The sequence below is a fragment of the Triticum aestivum genome, chromosome 3B (genome assembly GCF_018294505.1).
Source record: "Triticum aestivum cultivar Chinese Spring chromosome 3B, IWGSC CS RefSeq v2.1, whole genome shotgun sequence".
Classification (NCBI taxonomy): Eukaryota; Viridiplantae; Streptophyta; class Magnoliopsida; order Poales; family Poaceae; genus Triticum; species Triticum aestivum.
Genome location: NC_057801.1, coordinates 806,704,679 through 806,712,754, shown reverse-complemented (window position 1 = coordinate 806,712,754; position 8,076 = coordinate 806,704,679).

The following is an 8,076-nucleotide window of genomic DNA, read 5'->3' as shown; positions in this document are numbered from 1 at the left end:
GGTGCTCGGCGACGGTAGAGCGGGCCGGAGAGGGTGCGGGGGGTCGGCGGCGGCTGTGGAGCGGGGGAGGGTGTGGGGGGCATCGAGATCGAGATGGAGGGGGATAGCGATTGAGATGGAGTGGGATAGAGATCAAGATGGAGGAGGATCGAGATCGAGTGTCCTCATGAATATTCAATATTTTTTCATATTGAATATGAAAAAATATCATCAAATTTGATGAGTTCAAAAAGTGCCCATGAAATACAATAATCGAGAAATGAAGGCTACAATTTAAATACAATCGATCTTAGCAAGCTATCTGTTCACAATCTTCTTGCCCTTAATTTTCGTAAATGGAGTTCTTCTCTTGAACGGATGTCCTTTAGGCAGGGTGGTCATGCTTCTTCTTCTGGTGTATGCTGATACTTCATCGTCGTCATCATGTTCCATCTTCGGGTCGCCATACTTGTCGAAGTCTTGCTCATTGGCGACTCCATCCATTCCGATGATCTTCCTTTTGCCTCTCCTCACGACAACACGACTGGGCTTTGGCAGGTCGGTAATGAAGAAGCATTGGTCCACTTCGGAAGCCAGTACACATGCACTACTAGGGAAAAGCCTATACACAGAATCTTACCAGCAGTGCTCTTCAAAATACCACGCTACTGCTACTTAGCAGCAGCGCGTGTGACCGAAACGCGTTGCTGACTTGGAAATAGCAGTAGCGCGTGCACCGCATACAGCGCAACTACTATAGTTGCCATGACCTCGCCCCCCGCTAGCTATAGCAGTAGTGCACTTTACTATAAAGCGCTACTGCTATTCAGGTTAGCTGTAGCGCATTTTGGGAAATGCGCTACAACTATCCCTACCTTATCCCCGCACGCACGACCGGCCCTCTCACTCACACTCTCACTCTCGCCCGCGTAAACCGTCGTCGTGCGTCGCCGCCGCCGCCGCCTTCGTCCGTCCGCCGCCGAGGTACTCCCCTCCGTCCGTCCCTCCTCCATCCTCCTCGCACATCCTCCCTCCTCCTGCGGCCGCCCCTCCCTCCTCCGCCGCCGCCCTCCTCCCTCCGCCTACGGCCGCCCCTCCTCCCTCCTCCGCCGGCAGCCCTCCTCCCACCGCCCTCGACCTCGCCGCCCCTAGCTACCTCTCCGTCGCCCCCACCCCTTGCCACTAGTTAGTACTAGATTTAGTAGTAGTAGATGTTAATTTAGGTTAGCTAGTACTAGATGTTGCTTAGTTAGTACTAGATTTTTAGTAGTAGTAGTGGTAGTTGAACTACTTTAGTTGTAGTTGAACTAGTTTAGTAAGTAAATTAATAAACTAGTTGAACTAGTTGAATTAACAGAACTAATCTATTTTTAGTAAGATAATTAATATAACTAGTTGAACTACTTTATTTCTAGAAAGAACTAATCTTTTTTCTATTTATAGTAAGTTTATATTTAGTAAGAACTAGTTGAATTAATAAAACTAGTTGAACATGTCATGTTTGTTGTTAGTGATAACTTATATGGTTTCAGGTGACCTCCGTCGTCCCCGTCACCGACCCCCTCCGACATCCCCGCCGTCGTCCCAGTCACCGACCCCCTCCCACATCGAGGTGAGACCAGCCAAATATCCTTGTATATCTTGTGTTGTTGCTCAAATAGGATATGTGGTTGCCCAAGTGGCCGTTCATGTTCAGTTTACATCTCCGAGTGGCCTATGTTTTGCCGGAGTGTTGATTAATTTCCATTCCGGCAAATTTCAGGCGCTCGATATGTCCTTTTTTAGCAAAGGTCATGCCGGATTTTGTCGTGAATTCTGGCATGACTTGTGCTAGAATATGTACAAGTTTAATCTTTGAATTATGATTGTAGGAAATGTCGTACTCGGACGACGACGGTCTCCCGGGGAGTGTAGCTAGTGCCACGATGATCGAGGTATGTGCGACAGGTTCGTTCGGCTGGACGAAGATCGGCGCTTCAGCATTAAGCTCGAGGAGACCTTCGATTGTGAAACGGTACGCAACAACGACAAGTGTTTTTTTCTCCATTAAGCATGACTTCAGCTATTTCAACGTCTAATTTTCATATTTTACAATTCGACTAGCTTATCCCATGCCATGCAAGACGCTATGTCTTGGAGAGGATGGGTTTTGAAGACCATGAAAATTTTGAAACAAAGGAAATACACCTAAGGACCCATCATGATATGGATTTTGAAGTAAATCCGTGCAATGCTCAGAGAGTAACCCATTTTGGTTGCCAAAATTGGGAAGCACTTTGCAAAATGTATGGTTTTTATGAGGGTATGATTGTCACCATGGATCTCGGTGATCCTGACAGCGAAGAAGACAATATGGACATTTGGGTACTTGTTGATACGCTTCCGATTGTACCGCTATGTGAGTTTCTCAAACATAGTTATTAACTAATTTATATTGTTTATTTCAAAATAGTTGATAGCTTATTTCCATTGACAGCTTATTTTGATTCTTCAAAGACTGTGCGGAAGATGGTAGATAAAACCCACTACACCGAAGGCACCAAATTAACGTATAAGGAGAAAAATCATCTGATCGCATTTTGTACTCTTCTTGAGAATTACAATGACTATTATCGAACTCCTCCAAATTATGGTGAATACGTGCCACTAGTGCATGTGTTGAACAACGATAACTTCTCTGGAGATAACCTGGTAAGATTTTTTACTATTACGACAACCGTGCATCTTTTGCATACTTCTAAAACTAGTACATCATTGCTAACTACGAAGTTATTATTATGTTTTTCAACAGAAACTCCCGATGGATTGTGTGCCTCATCTGATGTCTCTGCATGGTCTCCTCTCAGTTCTGAACATACTGCCAGGTAAATCTACGGAGCTCACCTGTGCATATCGGATTTCTAAAACCCATGAACACATGATCATCAGAGAATGGAAGAAATGTATGGACATTCGCATGGAGGTTCTTGGAAGTAACATTCAGCGAAAGGCAAGAATTGGAGACAGGCTAATCTCCATTCTCCATAATGGAGAGTCAGGGGCTATCTTGTTTTTTGTTATTTTACCTTAGAAAATGTAGTAGGTCTTTCACCCCATGATGTAATAACTCATTATGATGTAAAAACAATCTCTAAATTCCTGTTGTATGGAAACTTGTGTAAAGGTGTATGAATACAACATGAAAAGAAAAAGAAATAAAATACTAAAAAATAGTAGTAGCGCGGGTAAGGAGAAGCGCTACTACTAGTTACCAGTAGCGATGTTCTGATGAAGCGCTGCTACTAGGTCAATTTAGCAGTAGCGTGGGCCAAGACGCGCTATTGCTAAGCATTAGCTGTAGCGCCTTATCAGTAGTGCTCCTGCCCGCGCTACTGATAGGCCCAAAACCTGCGCTGCTGCTAGGCTTTTCCCTAATAGTGATGGCTCATTTTTTGCGGTGACGTTTGCGCCCGCGGTCTTGGATTTGGCTTCGGGTATAACGATGTTGGTGAAATACCGGTCTTCTTTTATGACGTTCTTGGCCCATCTGACACGGAACATCGGGACCTTCTCTCCAGCATAGCTCAGCTCCCAGATCTCCTCGATCCTTCCGTAGTACCTGTCCTTGTCATTACCGGTGTAGGATTCCATCGTTACCCCAGAGTTCTGATAACCATCGCCTTTCATGTCATTTCCCTCGGTGTAGAATGTGTAGCCGTTGATATCGTACGCCTCATACATCATGAGGTTGTGCTCGGCGCCCTGTGACAAGGCGAATATGAGTCGTTCTTCCACGGAAGAATCCTCGTGTAAAGGGTATGACAGAAGCTTCTGCTTGAACCAATGCGTGAAACATGAGTTGTGCTCTTTGATTATATCTCCGTCCGTCTTCTATTGGCCTCGGTCATTGTACGTCTTCCCAATAAAGGTTTTGTGCTCTACCACCCAAGGATCTACCACGTCTATGTGTTGTAGCGCGACTAGGTTTGCTCTTTCAAAGTCAGCGAATCGACCCTCGAAGTCGACATGCATTTCGCGGCGACCCTCACGGTGACCTCATCCAGCGAGCCTGCCGAGGTGCCTATTGACGGGCAGACCAACGGGGTTCTCGATGCCTAGATAATTTGTGCAGTAGGAGATACACTCTTCGGTCAGAAAGCCCCTGGCTATGCTTCCCTCTGGACGTGATATGTTGCGAACGTATCCTTTGATGACATCATTCATCCTTTAAAACGGCATCATGCTGTGCAAAAACGTCGGCCCGAGCTGGATGATATCCTCCACGATATGGACCAGCAGATGCACCATAACATCGAAGAATGCGGGCGGGAAGTACATCTCAAGATCGCATAGTATCACCACGATCTCTTCCTGTAGACTTCTGAGTTGCCTCATGCCAACCGACTTCCGAGACATGACGTCGAAAAAGTTGCATAGGCAAAATAGCGTTTGATGGACGTGCGCGTACATGATCCCAGGGATTGCAACAGGAAGTATCTGCGTCATCAGCACGTGAGAGTCGTGAGACTTCATCCCGCTGAACTTCTGCTTCGCTGGGTCTAGGTATCTGCTTATCTTCCCCGCGTAACCGTAAGGAAGTTTTACTCCTACGAGGCAGGTGAAAAACTGATCAATCTCCTCCTGACTTAGAGTGAAGCACGCGGGAGGGTAGTCATTTCTGGTCTTCTTGGCCGTTTTGCCTTTGCGACGACTTTCCGTATCCTGCTTCTCCTCCTCATCATCATCATTAGCATGAAGCTCCTCCCTGATGCCCATTGATTTCAAGTCTGGCCTTGATTTCGGCCCATCTTTGGTCCTCTCTGGCATGTTGAGCAGGGTCCCAAGCAGACTCTCTCACACATTCTTCGTGATATGCATGACATCCAGGCTGTGAGGCACACGGTGGATCTTCCAGTACGGCAAGTCCCAGAAAGCAGACCTCGTTTTCCATACCGTCAGAAGTGGCTTTGGCGCCTTTCGCTTCTTTCCCGGCTCTGGCGCCTTTTGCTTCTTTCCCGGTAGTCGCCAGTCTTTCCAATTTTTCAACAGCTCGTCTATTTCCTCGTCGTGCCTCGTACGCGAGAATCTTCGGGGTTCGGTTTCACCATCGAACAAATCCTTGCGTTTCCTCCACAGGTCATCATCATGAAGCCACCTTCGATATCCCATGAACATGGTTTTCGAAGACCCTAGATATCTATCTAGCTGGCGATACGTTGTGTCATCCATGAACCTAACGCATCCAGAAAATCCGTGGACCACCTGCCCCGTGACATATCCGTAACCGAGATAGTCATGCACCGTCGTGAGCGGTGCGGCCCTCATAGGGAAACATTCTTTCTGTGTAGCGTCCCACGTATTGGCTGGTGTTTTCCACAGCGTGTCTAGCTCCTCTTTCAGTAGCCCCAGATATAGATTTATGTTGTTCATTGGTTGTTTCGGCCCTTCAATTAGCATACTCATGTGAATGTACTTCCTCTTCATGCAACAAGGGGAAGGTTGTACATCCACACAAACACATGCCAGGTGCTATGTGTGCTTATCTGGCTGCCAAACGGATTGACTCCATCGGTGCTCGCGCCCAGCACGATGTTCCTTGGATCCTTCCCAAATTCTGGGTGTTCGAAGTTAAACGCTTGCCACTGGCTCCCATCCCTAGGGTGACTCAGCATCTTGTCTTTTTTATTTATCTCCGGATCATTTGTGTCATCTTGTGGCTTCTTCTCCTCCCTATCCGCATGCGAACGCAGGAGCTTTGCTACCTTAGGGTCCGTGAAATACCGCTGCAGACTAGGAGTGATCGGAAAGTACCACACCACTTTTCGAGGAGCTTTCTTCCTCTTCTTGTATTGAGTGACGCCGCACACCACACATACTGTAGACTCCGCATGCTTGTCCTGATAAATGATGCAATTGTTCATGCACACATGGTATTTCACGTGCGGTAAATCCAGAGGACACACGATTCCCCTTGGGCACTTGTTCCCCTTGGGAAGACGTTCGCGCCAGAATGTCATGTTCTCGTCGAAGCATGCGTCGGTCATTTTGTGTTTTACCTTCATCTCCAGATCCATGAGCGTTACTTTCAGGCGGGTATCCCCGGGCCTGCATCCTTCATACAATTGAGTAATCGCGTCTATCTCCAGTTGATCCAGCTTGGCTTTCTCTCAGGCGGCAGCTCTTGCGTAATCTGTCTGCTTGAGAAGCAGCTCTTGAATATGAGGGTCCTGCACCCAGCCCATCGATGGTCCATCGTCGTCTGCTCCGCCGGCATCTTCAACTTCATGATCATGCCCTTCGTCTGCTCTGGCAACTTCCTCATGATCATGTCCTGCATCTTCTACATGATGACTGTGTACAGCATCACCGTCGTGATCATGTCCTGGAGATTCTTCGTCTTCTCGCCCGCCCGAGCCGCCGTGGTTGTCTTGCTGCCCTTCCTCATTTCTTGACCGGCACCCATGGATGACTTCATAGTCATCTTCATCACCTTGCCACCGATAGCCATCCATGAAACCATGCAAGAGTAGGTGGTCCCGCACCTGCCCGGAATCCGGGACCGCAATAAGGCTCTTCAGCTTGCATCTTCGACATTGACATCTTATCTTCGTCTCATTCTTTTGAAGCATCTCGGCCTTCGCGAAGCTCAAAAACATATTCACGATGCCTTCGGTCATCGTGCGGACCAAGGTCGCCTGCGGGGTAGAGCAAAACGATATTTTAGAACCAAGAAAAAGTTTGGCATGACTTTCCCTAAAAATAGGACCAAAAAGAATGCATAGTGCCAAAATTATCGCCGAAACAGAAATGAATCAACATTCCGGAAAAATATTGGCAACTATCGCATTTCAAATACCGGTACCTACAAACACAAACATATATGCAACACCACAAACATACATAGATCTAGCTAGGCCATAAAAAGTGCATGTGCACGTTGTTGGAGGGAGAACAACATAAAGATAGCTTCCCCCTTACTTACCTATCAAAAAAAAGGTAATTTAACCACTTAATTTGGATGAATCTATGGTGAAAATGAGGTGAGGAGGAGGAGGCAGCCGAGACAAGCTTGGAGGAGGAGGTGGAGAGAATGAAGTGGGAAAGTGAGTGGGTAGGTGTGGCTGTCCAAAATATCTAGCTGGTCCCAGGTTACTAATGGCGCACCACCTACAAATGTGCCATTAGTAACTCTGGTTACTAATGGCGCACTTGCTGGTGGTGCGCCATCAGCAGTTTTGCAAAAAAATAATATACTAATGGTGCACGGGGGCACAGTGCACCATTACTTGTTTAAACTAGAAATGCCGCACTATTCCCCGGTGCGCCATTAGTAGTTTTGCCAAATAACAGAATAAAAAAATATAGTAGTGGCGCACTATGCGGCTGGTGCTCCATTACTAGTTAGAAGTAGTAATGGCGCATTGTGCCCTGCTGCGCCATTAGTATGTTTGGAAAAATAAAAATAAAAATTTGTTACTAGTGGCGCACCATGTGTCTGGTGCACCATTAGTGTCTTTCACACTAACGGCGCACCAGCACATGGTGCGCCACTGCTATATAGTAGTGGCGCACCGCATGTCTGGTGCGCCATTAGTGGCCATTCCATCTATAGCCCTTTTCCTAGTAGTGAACTCATCAAATTCTCTTACGTTCTCCTGAGACACATTTACTGGACGATGACTGGGAATGCCTTGTTCTGTACTGGTCCCGAACCAAGAATGTGGTAAGGTATATGAGCTCATTTTCTATTTTTAAGTATTATATTTTGCGTCTTACTGTACTCTGTTCATGTAGAACAAGTGCCTAAACCTGAAGAACAACTGATCTAATTTAAGATTCCATTGCTATCATAGTTCAAAAAAGCGCTAGGCGTTAATTGTGTGTTTTGCCACAGCCTTGTGCTTTACTGACCAAAGTGCATGCTTATACGCAGTTATGCACAAATTATGCGTAGTTATGCGCAATGCATTTTGCCAACGCCTAGAGCCTAGGCGCTCTTAAGCGCTCGCTTAGGCACGCCTTTTTTAACTATGATTGCTTTGCTCTTGTATCACTATATTTACTCATACAAACTTATTTTTAAATTGAAGGATCCAATCGAAACTCCAATGGCACAGC